This window comes from Gossypium hirsutum, chromosome D01 (genome assembly GCF_007990345.1).
Source record: "Gossypium hirsutum isolate 1008001.06 chromosome D01, Gossypium_hirsutum_v2.1, whole genome shotgun sequence".
Taxonomy (NCBI): Eukaryota; Viridiplantae; Streptophyta; class Magnoliopsida; order Malvales; family Malvaceae; genus Gossypium; species Gossypium hirsutum.
In genome coordinates this window covers 14,509,935-14,532,787 of record NC_053437.1, presented here as the reverse complement: position 1 = coordinate 14,532,787, position 22,853 = coordinate 14,509,935, and positions in this window count along the sequence as shown.

The window sequence follows — 22,853 nt, the reverse complement described above, 5'->3', positions numbered from 1 at the left end:
CTTTTGTAAAGAGTATATAATAAAGAGTTTTCAATCATGGTACTTCTTGTGTATTGACTCCATGATTAAGTAATTGCGAATTATTGGAATGATGCTTCTGAACATAATTGCAATCACTAGAGCCTAATTGTATATGTTCGATTGGTCCCTCTGCTAGCTCAACAAAAGCTCGATCAAACTGCATTTGAATCAGAAGAAAATTCTATGACTTTGAGAATAATTTAATTGAGTCAATTTATTCGATGTGGAATTAAACTAGGTGGTCGTAAGAATTGTTCAACTAGAGAATTTGATTAAAGAATTTTCTTGAAAAATTAATTTGGAAAATCTAAGTGATTTATTGAAAATTTAATTTTGATCAAATAAAAGAAAATTAATCAGATCAATTAAAATTAATATGATATTTTTGGAAGTTAATTTTCAAGTTAGACAATTGACCGAATGAACTTGAAAATTGGACCTGAGATCGTAAATTGGGCCCAGGAGCCCAAAACCGAGGCCAAAACCCAAAAACTAGTTGAAATAGGTCTGGTATGTGAAATCGGGTTGACAGTCCAACCAGTGGCTAGACCGAACTGGTCAAGTTGTCATTGACCCGGACTGAATTGGTTCAGGGTGCCATAAGGGTGTCGTAGCTGCATAACCAGACATGGCGGTGTCGGCGGCTGTGACGGCGGCGTCCCGATGGCTGCAACGGTTGGTCATCGGTGGTTAAGAAGTGGATGAGTTTAATATTAAATTAAATAAAATAATTATCTTAAAACTATTTTATTAATTTAATATTAAAGTGATTATCTTAATATTAAATTTAATTTAATGTTTATCTACAAGAAAATCATTATGCTATTTTAATAAAATTTAATGATAAATTAATATAATATTTATTAGATTAAATTTAATATTAAAGTGATTAAGTTTAATCATAGTTGAACTCTCTAAACTCTCCCTATATAAAGAGAGCCTTGGGTTATTATTTACACACACTTGAATTTAAGAGAAAGTTGTCGAGAGAAAATTCTCTAAAGAGATTATTCCAAAAAATTTCTAGAGATATTTTTCTAATTTACAACTTGATCCAAAATTTTAGAGAAATTGTAAAATTACCTCACTGGTAATTTTTATGAAAAATTTCCTGATTAGATGTGTGCCCACATTCGGCAGACGTGAGCTTGGGGATATCAGAGAAGACTACTTGGTTGAAGCGCTCATCCTAGACAAATCGAAAAGGTAAATTTTGATTAAGTGTTTATTACTTTAGAAATCACAACCAAGATCTTGTTTTGGAAAAAAAATTGAAACTTTGGTTTTTCCTTAAATTTATTTTCCGCTGCGTTTTACAAACTCGTTTTTTCGACAGTAACACCCTAGGTCTGACGGGTCTAAGGTTTTGGCGTATTGTAGTAGAAGAGTCTATTTGACGAAGTGTAATCTGCCCAATGGATTATTAAGGCATATACATGTGAGCGTATTTCAAACCGCCACATCAGTGAGTAAAGATGTTATACCAAGATATTCTGCTATGTTAAGGAGATGTTTGTGTTATGTGATAAAAAGTAAGTATTGATTGAGTTACCGCCAAGGTATAATATGCCTAGTTTGTATGAAATACCATGCTAGCTAGATTTTAAGTAACATGGTTAGAAATCAACTAGATAGCCTGACTTGATAATTTGTGAATGCAAGGTATTTATTTATATTTCTCTCGAAAATTGTAGGTCATTAAGAAGACAAATTCTGAAACGTATGCCACTTGTTAAATTACATTAAGTAAGTTTAATAATATTTATATGCGTAAGATGAGTACTGAAAGATGTTATTTTCTTCTTCTTCTTCTTCTTCTTCTTCTTCTTCTTCTTCTTCTTCTTCTTCTTCTTCTTCTTCTTCTTCCTTAAGTGTTATTCATTGATTCCTTTCTTAAATTTGAATGTATCTCTTCCTCGGTAATCTAGAAGCTATGGTTCTTTAATGATTAGGAGTTATTCCATCTCAAGGTAAGTAATTCAGCTCTGAGGTTGTCGGCGATTGAGATGATGAGTAAATTGTAAATATAAAAGTTGTAACAGTGAAATCCTATTTCTAAGCAGCGGTTGCTGCTGGTTTGAGAGGGATGACTGAGTTTGGAGCTTAGAACTACAGTAGGCGAGTTTTTACCCTAGCTCTTTTGTGTAAACTTTTCAAGTAGAAGTGTTTATATATAAAACATGATGATATCTATATTAATCGGTAAATGTATGACTATAGTATAGGTGAAGTAGTGTTAAGGTGATATGTGTAAGATTCTGTTGAGAAGAATACTGATTGATAAGAATGCAAGTATGATTGTGATACGAAAAGAATGATAGTTCAGAATACAATCACATTTGGGTAAGTAAGACGTTGTGAAGCCTCTGGTAGGGCAATTATATTGCTAACCAAACTGGCATATGGTAGATTAAGAACGGGTGTAAGACCATGAGGTATAGGCCCATGACAACTTGGGATGAATTGGAACCATTCATGGTGTAGCCTACAGTAAGATGAAATTGGAATGGCAAAACACGATACATGAATGTGTGTAATACTATATGGTTAAGACCCATAGAATGATACGATATGAATGTATGAATGTTCATGGTGTAGCCTTCGATAATGAGAAAATCGAATTGACAGATCATGATACATAAAACTCTAAATAAGTCCATAAGGAAGAAACTCATGGCAGTATCTGTGAAGTTCATCGGGATTGTAAACACAAGGTTGTGTATGAAGCCTTTATGGTGTGTAATGTTTGGCTTATGTAGCGTAATCTATCATGAATGTTTGGTAAGATATGAATAAATTATGTTCGTTCTATAATAAGTATGACTAAAATAAGGTATTGATATGATTAGGGTTAAAAGTTGAATGGGATCTGTGATATAGTTGAATAAGTCTTAAGAATTTTCGTGTTAAGAGATGTGCATCTGTATGATAATTAGAGTATTCATCGTGATGACTGTAAATATCGAAAATGAGTGTACTTGTAGTTATTAAAATCTTAAGAAATTATTAAATGAGTTGACCCGTATTTTGTGAGGGTTGAATTTGAATTATGTGGTATTAACTATATTTCAATTACATTGTATTTTCTTCTGAAATTATTCTAAATTTGGTTCAGCATTATCTTGAGCTTATGAGATTATGAAATAAAATGATATGGAATTCACATGAGTGGTCTATGGTACATTATCAGTATGGGTATATGTGGTATCGTATCTGGGTATGCCTGAGTGTGAATTTAATGGTATCCAATTCTACATAATTATTCGCCAAACATATATGTATCTGCCTGTGACAAATGTCTGTGAGAAACCGTTTGAGATAAGTGTATATGTTGAAGCACGGGTTGTTAAAAGTGGACTTAGAGGATATGTTTTGTTGAGAAATATATGTGTGTTAAAGAGACTTAGGAAAATGTTTGAAAGGATCGTTAGTTAGTTAGATAATGAAGATATAAGTAAGAGTATGTTAGTTGGCGTATAAATGTATGTTAAAATTGTAGTGATATCCACTCAAAATAAATGGTTCAGAAGAATGGCTGACGAGCAGTAATTCATACAAGAATGCAAAACATCCATTAAGGTATCTCTGTAATGAAACTCACTAAGTACTATTGTATTGATAAGGTTTGTTATTGTTTGTCAGGTATATGGGAAGAGACTTAACTTGGACAGACAACGCCAGAAGTATGCCAAGATAGTGTCGGTATGGGCTATTATACATACAGCGGAAAAGTGGCGTAGTCTAAGATTTACATCATTTTTGTATTTCTTTAATAAACTTCTATCTTGTAATGATTCATGTCAAGTATGTTGTAACTATTATTTTAAAATATTTCTCATGTTTTAGAACGTTAAGTTATTCAGTTAGAATAATAAATAAAATATTTAAGATAATGAGAAATATTAGGGTGTTTTGTTAAATTTGTTAATAATATATGTAGTAACACCCGTGATCCGGACTTGACAAATCGGGTTGGGTAGAGGGCTTTACATAACTAGAAAAGTTACAATTAAGTCACTAGATTTTTCAAAATCGTTTTTTTGTCACTCGGTTGTTAACTGGTACTTTTTTAATTGGTATAATAACAATTTTAGTCCTCAACTTTTATATATATATATATTTTCATTTGGCCCTAGTTCTATATAAAAGTTATATAAAAAACTCAAAATTATTTTAAAAAATAGAAAATTCTATATAAAAATTTTAGAAAATTTAAATCTCAAAAATGTTGTTAAAGAACTATTATGCATGGGAAATAAAGAAACTTGTCACCCACTAGAATCCAATAACAAATTAAAAACAAAACAAAAAAAAGTTAGACCATTCCTTGCTTCCTCAATGTTTCTCGAAACCAAATCAATAATATTTGAAGTCAAGTTTCACGCCCTTGAAGAATATCTAGAATTGATATTACAAAGAGTTGTGAAATTGACTATAATACCATTTTATAGCAAAAAAATACAAAATACGCCACAAAATTTTCTTTTTCAAGCTCAATTCAAATTTTAAATTTGTTTAAATTATTTTTCAAAACTTGAATTGTACAAACAAATTATATTATGATTTTTTTTCTTAGAATGAAAAATTCTAAGAAACATAAGAAGTAAAATTTTTTTTAAAGAACCAATAATTTATTTAATTTTTTTTCTATGTTCTTTTAAAGAATGAGTATTGAATATTTCTATACAAATAATACAAAGAGAAAATTTGAAGGGCTTGAAAACAATTTCCCCTCATTTTTTTATCAAATTATCTATTTTTGAAAAAATTATCTACTTTAATTTTATTGTTTATAATTTTCTAAATTTTTTAAAAAAAATTCAATTTTTATCATTTTATATATAATCAAGATTAAATGGATAAAAATATAAAAACTGAGGTCCAAAATTGTTATTATATGATCTAAAAAAGTGTCCCCTAAAGCAGGTGACAAAAACAATTTTAAAAAATTTAGAGACCAAATTATAATTTGTTTTTAATTAAGTGATCAAAACGAAAATTTACTTATAGTTTAATGACTAATGGTACAATTTACCCTTATTCTTTTTAGTATTTCGGATCTTCATATCTGGCCCATTATTGCATGGAAGCCAAGTGGACCGTTTCCTATGAAAAAAGACGAAGCACTTTTAAGAGGGAATTGCTCTTTTCCTAGAAAAGAAAATAAAAAGAAGATAAAAGACGAAACCAATATGTATGGGAAATAAAGAAAATTGTCATTCACTATCATTCAATAATAAATTAAAAATAAAATAAAACAAAAAAATTTAAATCATTATATGTTTTCTCAATATTTCTCGAAATCAAATCTTTGAAGAACATTTAGAATTGATATTACAGAGACTTGTGAAATCGACTCTAATGCTATTTTATAGCAAAAAATACAAAATGTGCGGGCAATTTACCATTAAAAGCCTAATTTTTTTTAAATTTATCGAAACGAGCCCGATATTTTATTATTTACTAGAATGGGCCCTTTTCCCCTAAATCGCGTCCACGTCAGAGCGATGTCAGGGGACGTGTCAGCAAATCGCGTTCACGTCAGCGCGGTTTGCTGACGTGGTAGAAAATCGCATCCATGTAATCGCACTTTATGTCCACGTCAGCAAAGCGCGCTGACGTAGACGCGATTTGCTGACGTGTAGTGCGCTCCTGGGGACGCGATTTGCCCCGCGCGTGAACGGTGCAACGGTAAATTTTTTGACCTTTGCCCCCCAACGGTCCAAAAAAAAAACTATAAATACCCCCATCCTTTTTTTTTCGCAAACTAATCCTCTCTCAAATTTCCTCTTAATTTCCTCTTAATTTCCTCTCAATTTGCTCTCAAATTCCTTCCAAATTTCTCTCAAATCCATATTTAATCTCAATTTGCTCTCAAGTTCCTCTTAAATTTCTCTTAAATCCATATTTTTAAATATTTTTAAATATTTTTTATTTTTTTAAAATTTTTTTAAACCGTAAAAATTTGTACGATTTCCGCAATGGCCGGAGAATTTTTTTTAAGTAGTACATATCGGTGGAACAAATGAAAATGGTAAGCGTTAAATTTAATTTTTAAATATTATTTAAGAATTTTTATTTATGCATTTTTAGATAATTATTAATTTATTATTTGTTATAAAAGTCTGTAGATCGGATATTGGAATGCAATATCCGGAATATGCATGCTCCTCCATCACCGTTTGTAGAGAACTACCTGCGGGAAGCGGGTTTTTGGCACGTGATGACGGTAGGCCGGGGATGCAAGGTGGACTCGAAACTAGTCAGTGGGTTGATCGAGAGGTGGAGACCCGAGACGCACACATTCCATCTTCCATGTAGAGAGTGCACTATCACTTTGGAAGATGTCAGTTTGCAATTGGGATTGCCAGTGGACGGGTACCCAGTCACCGGGTCTGCCCAATCTAGCGATTGGGGAGCGGTGTGCTACGAGCTTTTGGGCGCTATTCCGGAGAAAATGGACGGAGGTAAGATCGAGATGGGCTGATTATGAGACACATTCTCGGATCCAGATGAAGTTTCAACCGAAATAGAAAGAATCCGATATGCTCGGGCATACATTCTTCAGTTAATTGGAGGTTATCTGATGTCGAACTCGTCACGGAGCCGCGTACATCTAAGATGACTGCTGAAACTCGTTGATTTTAGAGCAGTTGGTGAATTGAGTTGGGGGTCTGCCGTCTTGGCAACATTATATCGAGAGATGTGCGGGGCGACGCGACTGAGGAAAGCAAAAATCGGAGGTTGCCTGTCACTACTGCAGTCATGGGCACGGTTTTGTTTTCCATTTCTATGTCCTCGAGTGGACCACCCATATACATTCCCACTCATAACGAGGTAAAATTTTTATTAGATTTTACAATTATTATGTAGATTTTAAAAATAAAAGTATGCTAAAAATTTATTTAATTAGGTGGAACCATCCAGCAAGTCATGCTCGATTACCTACTTCTCTTGAAGATATACGGCTTCTATTAGACCAACAGTCGAAAGCACATGTAAGTATTAAATAAAATTGATATTTTCATCATTCGCTAGTCGATTGGTATTTAGTATTTAGTATTATGTATATAACTAATATTTCTATCATGTTCATATAGTTTCAATGGACACCATATGAGGATCCGGCAATTCGGGCAGCAATTCCGGATGAGTTCTTACAAAATCCAAACGCTTGGCACGCAAAAGTCGCGTTGATCAACTACGCGACCGTGGAGATGCACCAGTCAGATAGGGTGTTACGACAATTTGGATGTAGACAACCGATTCCCGTGGAACCTGAGGTGTTTGATGATCACCACAAAATCGACCTTCGGCAATTGAATACGGATTGGTCGAGATTCTGGTCCGAGTACATCCAAATATGGGAAGATCGGATCAACTACACGACCGTGGAGATGCACCAGTCAGATAGGGTGTTACGATAATTTAGATGTAGACAACCGATTCCCGTGGAACCTGAGGTGTTTGATGATCACCATAAAATCGACCTTCGGCAATTAAATACGGATTGGCCGAGATTTTGGTCCGAGTACATCCAAATGTGGGAAGATCGGTATGATTATATACCTATTAAGGAACCGATCATCGTTCCGGAGTTAGCGTGCGTGCCGGAATACATGCCATGGTTTAGGATCCATGGAAAATCATATTTACTATCGCCAGAGGAGAGCCAGTGACAATTACGTGTCCAAAGGGAAAGACGCGGGCCCAGACATTCAACCGGCCCATCATCAGCGGCCATTCAATCACCAGGCCCAATGATAGCACCGACACAGTCACCCGACTAGCAGTTCAACCGATGATACCCATGCAAACGCCTTTTCAGATGATGCCAGGTGCGTTTCCTAGCCCTTTTACGTATCCTAACCTTTATATGTTTCCTTTTCCGAGTCCTATGGCAAGTTGGAGCCAATCGCCCGGTTCAGCTCCATTTCCTGTTACGCCGAGTGGACCGCCGATGTATAGGCCAACGACGCACGAGGGATCGCCAGAGGTGCTGTCGGGGAGCTCTTCTTTTTACCAATCCCCACCACCGTATGGGTTTCAAACACCGTCGCCATTGGTGATGCAAACACATCCGCATTCACTATTCTATCAAGGTGGCTCATCGTCCCAACTCCGACAACCAGATGCCCTACCGGAAGAACTAGAATCCCCGCCGAAGGAACCACAACTGCCGCCGGAAGCTGGACAAAGGAGGAATCCAGCGCGTAACCATTGACGACCGCCATGTGGCACTGAATCTGACGGGCACAGACATTGATTTTTGTATTTAAATTTATTCGTACAAATATTTTTAATATTTTGATATTATTCAATGTAATAAAATAGAAATTTGATTGAGTTATTACTTAAAAACCCTAAACTAATTTATAAAAAATTTATAAATTTATAATTTATAATTAAATGCATAATTTAATTGACAAACCTTAAACCCTTAATCTAAAAACCCTAACCATAACCCTAAATTTAAAAACCCTAAACCCTTAACTTAAAAACACTAAACCCTTAACTTAAAAACCCTAAACCCTTAACTTAAAAACCCTATATAATGGCCCAAATTTAAAGTTATCGGAATAGTGGTTTCTGACCACAAATCCGATGAGGAAAATTTTATTTTTCTTATATTTTTATGGTCTACGATTTCACAAAATGATTTCGTGAAAATTTCGTTCGAATATTTCGACGTTTGAGCACTCAATTTAGTCAAAAGGACTAAATTGTAAAAAAAGAAAAAGTTGAGTTCTACATGTTAGAGGTGTCCAATTGTTATGAAACTTTAAATTGGAGGTACTTATATGGTAATTAGACCATGGTTAAGTTGGTAGACAAAAATGGATATGAGATAAGTGAAATAGAAAATTTTTAAGTTAGGGGCAATTTGGTAATCTAGTAATTAAAATGAATTAAAAGGGAAAAAGATGGCAAATTATGCTCATCTTCTTCATTAGGGCAAAATCAGCAAGGGGGGAAGCCATAGTTAGGGTTTTTAAGCTTCCAAGCTCTATAGTAAATTATCCCAAGCCCCGTTTTTAATGTTCTTTACGTTTTTGGAGTTCGGTAGCTTAATTTAGCTTATTCTAGCAATAATTTAACCTAGGGTTTATATTTGGAAAAATACACATAGGTGAAAAGTGTTTATTTTGATGTTTTATGATAGAATATGAAGCTAGAAATTATGTTAAACAACTTTTGCTAAGCGATTTTAAGTGAAAACGAGTAAAACGACACAATCGGTAAAAATACCTAATGTTCATAAGTGCATGTTAGAGAATAAAACATAAGAATAAGAGATGAAGTTTAATTTCCGAGCCTTGGGGCAAATGTAATTATGTAAAAGTTTAGGGGCAAAATCATAATTTTGAAAAAGTTAGAGTCGAGGGCTGTTTTGATGAATGTGAGTATTAAATAAGTTAAATTTGCTATTTTAGATCAAGAAGAACGAAACTCGAGGTTAGACAAAGGGAAGAATAAAGTTGAAGACTAAGTTGGTGAATTGGACTATATTTGATACCGAGGTAAGTTTACGGTAAATAAATACAATATTTTAATAATTATTATTAATATTGTTATTTTTCAGCAATTATGCATTTATTTTATGAATTCATTTAATGTTGATCCAAGCATGAAATGATAGAGAATTAAAATTAAAAAGTCCCGTTGATACATAAGGATGGTACTGGATACAAATGTCATGACATTTGGGTAAAGAGGTCCCATGTAAGACCATGTCTAGGACATGGCATTGGCACCGAGATGAGAGGTCCCATGTAAGACTATGTTTGGGACATGGCGTTGGCACCGAGATGAGAGGTCCCATGTAAGACCATGTTTGGGACATGGCGTTGGCACCGAGATGAGAGGTCCCCTATAAGACCATGTCTGGGACATGGCATGGGCACCGAGATGAGAACATCCCATGTAAGACCATGTCTAGGACATGGCTTTGGCATGTTATTATCAGAAGAGACTCGAGTATCCTTATTGTTCCAATGTAGCTCAACGGGCTAATAAGCGAATCATATTCATGAAAGTTCAGTTTAAAGCATAAATGGCAAGCTCAGGTAAGTTATAAGAGTTAAGAACTTATTATACTATCAATTGATGTTCAACGATGCAGCAAGAGATGAGTAAGTTATGCACACAAGTATTCTAAGTAAATAAGCAAGAGAACTAGAATGAGATTAACTAAAGAGTAAACTAGAGATATAGTCACTTGAGTTTAATTATTTGTGTTTAATGTTGTTATTTATTTGCTAGTAAACTAACTAAGCTTTATGCTTACTTCTTTTATTTCTCTTTCTCTTAGAGTATTGCAAAGCTACTTCAAGGATCCTAAAGAAGTCGGAGATCATCCACACTATCAACCACAATTGCTTGGTATTTTATGTCAAAACACGTTTGAGTTATGACATGTATAGGGATTTAGTTTTTTTGTATGTTTCTAATGATGATTTTGCTAATGAATGATGTGTAAGCATTTGATGATGTATGGTCATTAAAATGGTTAAGTATGAAGGTGTTTGTTGTTATGAAAGATTAGGTGATAAATTATGCATGGAAATCATGAAAGGATAAAATTTTGCAAAGAAACAGAATTCAGGCAGCACAGTGACGTGAATTTGAAAAATCACCTAGGATGGTATAAAATGAATTAGAGGGTGAATGATATATGGAATTAAATATTGTTGAGTCTATTTTCATGGAAAAATAAATGTGTAGCAAAAGGAAATTTATATTTTAAGATATGTGAATTTTAGTGAGACAAGGTCAGAACTATTTCTGGAGTCCCCTATTCTGAGTTTAGAAAATCATTAAAAATTGTATAAAAATGGTTATGAGATGTAGTTTATATTTCTAGATTCCTTGTTGAGTCTATTTTCTGTAGAAACAAGTAATAACTTCATATGAAAATCCTACAGTGAGAAAATTTATTTTTAGTGACAAGAGGTCAGGGCAGTCGATTGGTGAAACAGGGGAGAATTTAACTAATAAACTGTACTAATTGGCTAAGCCAAAAATTCTAAAAATTTTATGGTAGGAATATATATGAGTCTAGTTTCAGGGAAAATTTACGGAATTAAATTTTGAGTCCCATATCTCGAGTTATAATCAATTTAGTAACTGCTACGCGATTGGACAAGTTTGCTGTAAATAGTGAAATTAATTTTCAAAGTAAAATTTTAAGCTCCGAATTAGTAAGATAAGCTAAGTAATGCCTCGTGCTTGACTCCGGCAACGGTCTCGAGTTAAACCCTTAAATTAGAAACCTTAAACCCTAAAACCCTTAACTTAAAAATCATTAACTTAAAAATCCTAACCCTTAACTTAAAAACCCTAACCCTTAAATTAAAATTCCTAACCCTTAACTTTAAAACCCTAACCCATTAGCTTAAAAATTGTAAACCCTTAAATTAAAAACCTTAAACTTTAAAACCATAAACCCTTAACTTTAAAACCCTAACCCTTAAATTTAAAACCTTAAACCCTTAACTTAAAAACTGTAACCCTTAAATTAAATACCCTAAACCCTTAACTTTAAAATCGTAACACTTAAATAAAAAACCCTAACACTTAACTTAAAAACCCTAACCCTTAACTTAAATATAATTTGATAATTTTGCTAACCATTAATACAATTATCAGTTAATAATTTTACATTCACAATGTTAGATTTGGAAAAATGTTTTGACAGGTACTAACAATTAATAATTTGATATAATTTGATAATTTTACTAACAATTAATACAATTATCAATTAATAATTGAAAAAATATTTTTTTTTACAATTACATTCAACTATTGAGATTAGGGCAAGATCGACTTGTATGGCCTAGATTCCTATACCATCCGCACAACTTCTGTTGACTGGCTATTTCTCGGATTGTTACGTATTCTAGTCGAGTAAGGTCGACCCTTTGGTTTGCGACGCAATTCTCTATTCGGTAACAGCTTAAAATGGGAAAGAGATACTGGCGGCCACTTACGTTCATCTGGGATCGGTGGGAAAACGTGTCTCCAGACGTTGTACATGTTTTCTAATTTGTACACTTCATCCACACAGCTCATCGGATCTAGACGGAGATTTTGACAAGCTGCAATAACATGAGCGCATGGATAACGGAGTGCATCAAACATCCCACAATCGCAAGTCTTATTTCGCAAGTGTACACGATATTGCCCACCAACAACACCTAGTGCGGTCTGTCAAACTCTGTCACGCGAAACCATAAGTTGTCTCGATCGTGACACACTCTGTGCATGGTGTTTGCCCGCGCCTTGGCCTTGTTAATTTCTTGAACTAAATTACTTCACCATATATAGCCTCCCTACATCTGGCCTGCATAACTTGTTGCTTGCTTCGCCGCCAAATGAAAATATGTCTCTTGCACAACCGATGTTATCGGTAGATGACGCGTTGCTTTAAGAACATAATTTATGCATTCAGCCAAGTTTGACGTCATATGGCCATATCGTAGGCTGCCGTCGTATGCTTGTGCCTTAAACCTTAAACCCTAAACCCTTAACCTAAAACCCTAAACCCTTAAATTAACAACTTTAAAACCTAAAACCCTAAACCCTTAACTTAAAAACCCTAAACCCTTAAATTAAAAACTCTAAACCTTAAAACCTTAAATCCATAAATTAAAAACCCTAACCCTTAATTTAAAACCCTAAAACCATAAACCCTTAACTTAAAAACCATACACCTTAAAATTAAAAACCATAAACCCTAAAACCCTAAAATCATAAACCCTTAAATTAAAATTCCTAACCCTTAACTTAAAAACCCTAAACCTTTAATTTAAAATTTGAAAACCCTTAAATTAAACACCCTAAACCCTAAAACCCTAAAACCCTACAACCCTAAACCTTTAACTTAAAAATCCTAACCCTTAACTTAAAAACCCTAACCCTTAAATTAAAATTCCTAACCCTTAACTTTAAAACCCTAACCCATTAGCTTAAAAATTGTAAACCCTTAAATTAAAAACCTTAAACCTTAAAACCATAAACCCTTAACTTAAAACCCTAACCCTTAAATTTAAAACCTTAAACCCTTAACTTAAAAACTGTAACCCTTAAATTAAATACCCTAAACCCTTAACTTTAAAATCGTAACACTTAAATAAAAAACCCTAACACTTAACTTAAAAACCCTAACCCTTAACTTAAATATAATTTGATAATTTTGCTAACCATTAATACAATTATCAGTTAATAATTTTACATTCACAATGTTAGATTTGGAAAAATGTTTTGACAAGTACTAACAATTAATAATTTGATATAATTTGATAATTTTACTAACAATTAATACAATTATCAATTAATAATTGAATTTTTTTTTACAATTACATTCAACTATTGAGATTAGGGCAAGATCGACTTGTATGGCCTAGATTCCTATACCATCTGCACAACTTCTGTTGACTGGTTGTTTCTCGGATTGTTACGTATTCTAGTCGAGCAAGGTCGACCCTTTGGTTTGCGACGCAATTCTCTATTCGGTAATAGCTTAAAATGGGAAAGAGATACTGGCGGCCACTTACGTTCATCTGGGATCGGTGGGAAAACGTGTCTCCAGACGTTGTACATGTTTTCTAATTTGTACACTTCATCCACAGAGCTCATCGGATCTAGACGGAGATTCTAACAAGCTGCAATAACATGAGCGCATGGATAACGAAGTGCATCAAACATCCCACAGTCGCAAGTCTTATTTTGCAAGTGTACACGATATTGCCCACCAACAACACCTTGGTGCGATCTGTCAAACTCTGTCACGCGAAACCATAAGTTGTCTCGATCGTGACACACTGTGTGCATAGTGTTTGCCTGCGCCTTAGCCTTGTTAATTTCTTGAACTACCTTACTGCACCATATATAGCCTCCCTGCATCTAGCCTGCATAACTTGCTGCTCGCTTTGGAAATAGCGCCGCCAAACGAAAATATGTCTCTCACACAACCGATGTTATCGGTAGATGACGCGTTCCTTTAAGAACATAATTTATGCATTCAGCCAGGTTTGACGTCATATGGCCATATCATAGGCCGCCGTCGTATGCTTGTGCCCACTGTTCGAAACGTATGTTACAAAGGTAATCCGCCCATTCTCCGTTAAATGAACGTAAAATTGTCAACATCTCGTGAAAACGGTCTTTATTTATTTCATACCCTGCCAATATAAGTTTATAGCGAATATTACATACCACTTCTTCATTTACAACTAATTCAAATTGACAAATGAAAGAACACAGATAGAGACTAAATACCCATGTTGGTCACTTGTCGTCGTTCGCTCTTAGATGGATATTGCCTATAGTAGTTGGTGTGTGCGCTGCCATAAGCTTCCCTGTCAATCAAATACAGCTAGTATACCGGCGCCCCGATCTGAAATAACACAGATATCAGGTTGGGGGCACACATGCCTCATTAACCTAGAGAGAAAGCAATCCCAATCATCAGACGACTCCCAGTCTTATTGCAAATACAATTGGAAGAATTCTCTCACCGCCATCATGTGCCACTGCAAGCAATAGCCGATGAGTATACCTACCAAACATAAAGGTACCGTCAATTTGTACCAATGGCTTGCAGTATGGACATGCGTCTCGGCATTACTTAAAGGTCTAAAATAGGCTTTTGAACACTCGGCATCCACGTAGCAATCGGCTATTGTAGTACGCATGTTTCGTTTCAAGGTCTGTGATGACACCTGAGACACATCTCTCTGGCACTTGACACCACTGCCATATTTCATTATATGAGGCGTCTTACCCACTATGCATCTTCTCCAACGCCTTTTGCTTAGCTATCCAAGCCTTGCGGTAAAAGGGCGTGTACCCCATTTGGCTACGGATATTGGCAATTAACACCGGCACTGAAGTCCTAGGATCTGCTTTTACCGTGGGTAGTATCAAGCTAGCTAACATAGCTGAATCCATCTTGGGATGATCTTGTGAAACACCTATAAACGGAGTACATTAAATAATGCAACATTACATAATAAAAGTATTATTCAGAAACCGTCAATACTGTACCTGCAGTACATGTATGTGGACCTTTGTACTTTTTAATCTCCCACAACCCTGTCCTTTTCCTTAACGAGGCGTAGATTTTCCATGAACATGTGTCGTTTTGCACCGCACACTTCGCCTCAAACTTATCAGATTTGGATTTAACGACGTGGTAGTTAACGCCGTTTTTGATGCTATGTTGTTTCAAAGCACCAATAAAACTATCCTTGTTGGTAAACTGATTACCAATTTCAAATTCACCCGAATCTAGCCCTGAACTTGTACGATCACGCAACTGGTGTGGTAGATTTGAAAACTCTAACGCATCATCTGCAGACAAATCGACATTATGCATGTGGGTTGGAGGTGAGTATGCTCTGAATCATGGATTTTATTCTTCATCTGAACTCTTTTCAGCATCTTCAAGTTTAGTTGGAATAGGCTCCAATTTAGAAAATAAGCTAACTTCTGCACCATCGGACCTGGGCTCTCAAGGTGGATCCATATCGGAGTCATCTTCTAACCCACAATCATCTGCAGCGTACGAGGTCCCCTCACTGGTTGATGTCGTAGGGAGTACATCATCCCTTCTTCTGGGCATTTCATAACGTCCCCAATTGGATGTAGATTGCCAACCACTAGAACTTGATGTCGTTCCCCAGTACGTAGTTCCAGCATCAAACATTGAGCCACCGACGTACATGTCCTATCCATCGGTAGAGTGTCTTACGGGGGATGTGCATTCAATACTGCTACCAAACATGGGATGTTCCGTATTTTGTAACCCGCTAACCGAATGTTAGCCAGGGGTCGTGTATACATCTCGAACACCGGCTACAAGTACATCATTTGGCGATGTAAATTGTATATATAACTCAATATAAGATGCTCCACTAGCAAGATGAGTCTGCACCATTGCCTCCAAGCTACGAACACTTTTTATGTCGAACGAGTCATATGTCACCGGATCAACAGAAGAACAAAATCGATACGTAATAAACAGAACTTTCATTGGCTTCGTTTTGAAAATTTTACGCCTAATTCTTTTACGAAGTTCTGTCAAATCTATGTTCTGGTTAAAAATCAGTCGTACCGTATTCTCCGACAAAAAAATAACACCATTCTCGGTGTGGCAAACCTCACCATTGTAGTAAATAACAGCACTAATACGTTCACTCATATTTGAAACTCTAACCTTCTTAGCCTCTCTAAATTGTTTCTGCTGTGACTTATGCATTCTGAGAACATTTTTTGCCTCATTTATAGCCTCAGCCCAAACATGCTACTGTAGCAAAAGCGCGTCCACGTGGGTGCAATTTCACAAATTCTTCTCATACAGCATCCTGCTAGAAGCGATTTTATACTATTTGCTCAGAATCATCAAGTCGAAATTATTTTTCCAGGACCTACTGTAGCAAACGCGCGTCCACGAGGGCGCGATTTCACAAATTCTTCTCAAATAGCATCCTGCTTGCAGCGTTGTTTTATACTATTTGCTCAGAAACATCAACTCAAAATTATTTTTTAAGGACCTACTATAGCAAAAGCGCGTCCACGTGGGCGCGATTTCACAAATCCTTATCATAAAGCATCCTGCTTGAAGCGTTTTTTTAAACTATTTGCTCATAAATGTCAACTCGAAATTATTTCTTCCAGTACCAACTGTAGCAAAAGCGCGTCCACGAGGGCACGATTTCACAAATTCTTCTCATAAAGCATTCTGCTTGAAACGTTTGTTAAACTATTTGCTCAGAAACGTCAACTCAAAATTATTTTTCCAGGACTTACTGTAGCAAAAGCGCGTACACGTGGGCGCGACTTCAAAAATCCTTATGATAAATCATCCTGCTTTGATTTTATCTTAAAAACCCATAAACACGAAGCATAATCCAATTTTGAATAAATTTTATTTAATTTAATTACGAAACCCTAAATCCTAATCCCTTATTTGTTTACTTTTTTCCCCCAAAATCCCTAAAAATCTTGAAAACCCTAAAAATCCTAACTTGGGAAACACGACGAAATCGCGTCCACATGGGCGCGCTACGTGGTAGCAAATCGCGTCCACGTCAGCGCGCTTTGCTGACGTTGACATAAAGCGCGCTGACGTGGACGCAATTTGCTACCACGTCAGCAAACCGCGCTGACGTGGATGCGATTTAGGGGAAAATGGCCCATTCTGGTAAATAATAAAATACCGGGCCCATTTCGGTAAATTTTAAAAAATTGGCTTTTTTTGGTATTTTGCCCCAAAATATGCCACATTTTTCTTTTTCAAGCTCAATCTAAATTTTAAATTTATTTAAAATATTTTTCAAAACGCAAATTGTACAAACAAATTATATTTTGATTTTTTTCTTATAATGAAAAAGCCATGTTAAGAAACTGAAGAAGTAAAAATAATAATTAAAGAACCAATAATTTTGCTTAATGATTTTATTTTTTTAATGTTCTATTAAAGAATGAGTATTGAATATTTCTGTACAGATAATACAAAGAGAAAACTTGAAGGGTTTGAAAGCAATTTCCCCTCATTTTTTATCAATTTATCATTTTTGAAAATTTTATATACTTTAATTTTAATTTTTATAATTTTCTAAATTAAAAAAAAAAGAATTTAATTTTTTATCATTTTATACATAATCAGGATCAAATTGATAAAAAAGTATAAAAATTGAGGACCAAAATTGTTATTATATCAACTAAAAAAGTGTCAGCGGGTGAAAAAAACAATTTCAAAAAGTTTACAGACCAAATTATAACTTTTTTAATTTAAGTAACCAAAACGAAAACTTACCTATAGTTTAGTGACTAATAGTGCAATTTACCCTTATTCTTTTTAGTATTTCGGATCTTCGTATCTGACCCATTATTGCATGGAAGCCAAGTGGCGCATTTCCTATGGAAAAAGACGTAGCACTTTTAAGAGGGAATTGCTGTTTTCCGAGAAAAGAAAAAAAAGGAGGAGATAAAAGACCATCTTCTGGAAAATGAAATCTATCTTTAACATTATATTTCTCTACAGAAGGGATTGTTTGATTGTAATAGTTAATCATTTTGTGGAATGGATATTCCTTTAAATAATTTATTTGAAAAACAATTCAGTAAATAACTGGATTTAAAACAATAATAAGATGAGCTCAATAAGTTATTACAATTCACTAGAAAATAAAGCTTTGAGTATCTTCCTCTCATTTAAGAATCAACTTTTCCCATCAAATTTTCCACTAAAGAGGAACGCTTGAAGAAGGAGTTGATTCAATATCATAAAGTTGCCAAGTGCCGTTAGAGAATAGCTTGGTAGCCGACTTGTAAAACTCGGCAATCAGCATTTTGGCAAACTCTTTTCTGGTAAATCACTGATTCGATTCTCTGCAACCTATTTTCTTCAACATGAGTGGCTACAACACCTGCTCTGGGAAGATTGAGCTTCTTGTTTCTGGGCATTTTGCATGCAGTGATTCTCAACAAGAATCATTATGAGATGTGTTGTATTAAGAGAAGTATTGAGGGAATTTTATAGCGAGGGAAAGGTAAGAAGACAACAAATTATGAGTTGGATTTGTTTGTCCATTTCTGGTCTTTTTGATCCTTCCTCAGGAAAAACATTTTTGTTTCCTTCTTAGGATGAATACCCTTTTAATTGCTTGGATTTTTCTGTTCTTTTTTATTTGTTACCATTTTAGCAATTAAGAGGAGGGGATTATTTCCTTTTTTTTATTTATTAATTTCTATTTCTTATTTTTTGTAATTTGTTTTAATCAAAAAGTTTTCTTTTAGGCATACGGGGGTAAAACAGATTGAAGATTACGTTTCTAGTGTAATCGATTGAATAGTAGATGTGATCATGAGTGGGATTTGGGTCGGATCGATATAAAATTTTAAGTTCGAGTTCGGTCCAGAAAAATAGATTTAAAATTTTGTCTAAATTCAAGTTTGATAAAAAAGTTAAACCCAAGTCCGTTTGATCCACCTGTATTAAATTTTTCTATATAAAAATAAATTTAAAAAATGTAATATATCAAATACACTAAAAATATTAAAATAAAATTTCCCAACAAATTAAAAATACATTAGGAAATGTCTTTATACTTATTTAATACTAAGATAGTTGTAACTTAATAAGCAAATGTCTCTAAAATAATAACAAAATTAACAAAAAAAAGAGTCATATCTAACAAAAAAAATAGTAGCAATATAATAGTAAAATGACAACAAAACAATAGCAAAACACCTAGCAAACAACAGTAGAAAAAAATTTAGTCAAATTTGAGTCCAGTCGAGCCCAAGTAAAAAAAATTACCTGAGACGCGATCCGTTTAAAAAATGGACCTTATTTTTTGTTAAAGTCTATTTTTTGAGCATATAATTTTACTCATCTCGTCCCACTTTTTAGACAAGTCTTTGAGTTTAGACAAATGACCCAGCCCATAATCAGGTCTAACTACGAGTTAACTTCACACTAATAAGATAAAAAAAATTACTTAAAATTTAATTTTAACAAAATAATAAATATTAATATAGTAATATTTTTATTTTTATATAAAATATTCAAATAAAACAACGAAAACCAAGATGAATAAAGGTTGGGTTATAAATAATTTAATGATTTACCACTTTCTTTATAATTCAATGGTTGCATAAATTATCTTCCATCATAATCTATCTTCCATCATAATCTAAGTTTTTTTTGGTAATCTAATAATATTTTATATACATTTGGTTTCATGGATTCGATTGATGGTAAATTCTATTTTTATGAATATAATTATTAAAATACTTATTTTTTTATTAATTTATCAATATTGTCAGTAAAATTTTTAGACACCATAAAAAAAATTAGGGGTGATAAATATCCTATAAAGATATAGTTAAATATTTAAAAAAAGATACACATGTTAAACTTTTAAATCTACTTGTATAATAAAAAAATACATTATTAATATACCAAATACTCACCTTTATAGAAAAATATTTCACTCAGCCTCGTGATATTTGCTTAAAGAGAAAAAGTGGTGGCATCACCAAAAACATAAAAGAAGCCAAAATCCTTGAAAAATAAAGGGTAAAGTATAAGAATAATCTTCAAATTATTAATTTCATTCTATTTTGGTCAATCAATTATTAATTTTTTTCGTTTTATTTAATTAATATTTCAAAATTAAATATTTTAGTTATTCTTTCATTAGTTGTTTAATGAAAGTTTAACATGGAGTTTATTTTATTGGCCTAATAACAAATTTACCCCTCAAATATTTACATATTCTATTAATTTGATTCTAAATCTAAAAAATTCAACCTTCAGTATTTACAAACTTTGTCATTTCAGCCCTAACTATAAACATTATGAAAAATATTTAAAAAAATTAAAATTTAAAAAAATTTAAATTTTAAATATAAAAATGTTTTAAAGATTTTTTACCCCAAATAGCTTTCAATATTCTCTTACACTTTGCTCATTCCTTCATTCAATTGACAAAATTGGAAATATCAAATGTCATGGTCTTAACCTACAATCTCTCTCCAACACTTGAGCTAGGAATAATAAAAATACTAGAACACTAAAGCTTGAAACTAGTACAATCTCTATAGTAAAGAGTAAGGCTGTCAAAGTTGGTGTCATCAACCAAATCAATTTTCTGGATTTATAAATTTGTGAATTTTGGGCTTATTTCTCAGTTTTAGTTAGGCATTTGAGACGAACAATGTGCCAGCTCGATTAATCAACTCGAAATTGCCAAGAGGAGAAGTGAATTGGCCTTTTAAAAATTTATGGTAGCTAAGAGAATAAATAGAGACAATAAATGCGACGATATATAGTGGTTCGACCGCAATTGTCAACTTCACTACCTTAACTTTCCACAACTAAGGATTTTTCCAAAATTCACTAATTTGACAACCGTTAAGGACAATGTTTAACCTTACAAACTCCCTTAAGGTTTCTACCCACACCTTAAGACAAAACCCTCTTGAAGAGAATAACAAATAAGCGAACTAAGAACAAACCCTTACAAAATAAGAATGTTAGCAAATAAAGCACAAATACGAAAAAGAAACACTTGAGCTGAAATGAATACAATGGAAGCTCACAAGTGTGTATAAAGGAAATTGTTGAGAATTGAAATCACAAGGTTGTTTTGATTGATCTTTAAGCTTAATGACCTCTCTTATTTTTGTAGGGCCCCCTAATTGATTTCCAACCGCTGTTGTTGTCTAAGAAATGAATAGAACCGTTGGAGATGAAATAACGAATGCATTTAATTCATCTGCAACCACGAGTATTGATACTTGCTAATAAAGTATTGACATTTTTAGCATTTAATGCAAAATTCAGTGACCATCGGAGCCAGAAAAATTGATACTAGTAAACTTTTATCAATACCATATGAAAAGTATCGATACTGGATCAATACCTGGCAAAGATGTTTGAGAAACAAAATGTCAATTTGGTACCAATTTTTTGGGAGGGATCGATATTTTAGAATCTATCGATACTGGATCAATACTTGGCAAAGATGTTTGAGAAACAAAAAGTTTTTGGCCTGGAACAATACTAGCTTTTTTTTTTAACTTGATTGAAAATGTTTAACTCAATTGAAACCATTTTAATTTTATTAAAAGTTGATTCAAAAAGCTTTCTAAGAGTTCCAAATGGAAGGTTCAAAATTATATCTCTTAGAGATTATTTAAAAATACAATTTTACCAATTTTGTGCAACTTTAACTTTTATTCAAAAATATTTTAATTTGCTATATCAAAACATATTATCAAATAAAGCTTGGTATAACAGAATGTAGCAAAAGAAAAAGGAGATACATTGAAAGAGGTTGAATAAAAAACATTGAGAAAATGAGTTTACTTGAATTATAAAAAGTGAATATGAATTATAAAAAGTAAAAAAGTAAATATAAAGATTTAAATACATTTTATAATTTTTAGAATTGAAAATAAAGTTGTTGAATTCTTTAGATTTAAAATAAAATAATTAATAGAATATGTAAACGTTAGAGGGCTAAATTTGTTATTAGATCAAGAAAAAAGCTCACATTAGACATTTTTTACTAAGTTAACGACAAAAGTGACTAAAATATTTAATTTCGAAAAATTGAGTGACTAAAACGAATAAAGTAACAACTGTGTGAGCAAAATAGAACGACCAAAATAGTTGGGTGACTATTCTTGTACTTTACTAAAACTTTAATGCATATATATATAACTATTATTATATTATAGATTATCATAAAAAGATTTTATATTACATAATATTATAATACTTAATCATTAATGCATACATATAAACTATTGATGTATTATATATTATACGATATGATATAACATCACAAATAGTAGGATTAACTTTCTAATGTACAAAGAATATAATAACTTAGAGTATATTTCAACCAATATAATAATAAACAATAATATATAATGATAATATATTATTTATTACTATTACAATATATAATATAATATTACATAATGTAATAATATATTTTAAAACTTTTAATACATACATATATATATATAACTATTTTAATTGGTCCAAAATCAAAACTAAATTTACAACAAGTTAGCTCGAATTGGCTAAATTTGGTCGGTCGAGTTTAGGGGTGTGCGAAATTCGGGTAAAATCGAAAAAATTCGGTTAACTGACCGAATTCGGTTAATCGGTCGGTTAACCGAATTTTTTCGGTCGGGAGTCAGTTAATTATTTTTTGATTTTTCGGTTAACGGTTAATTCGGTTTTGAAACCGGTCGATTAACCGAATTTTTTCGGTTTAACCGAAAAAATTAATAAATAAAATTAT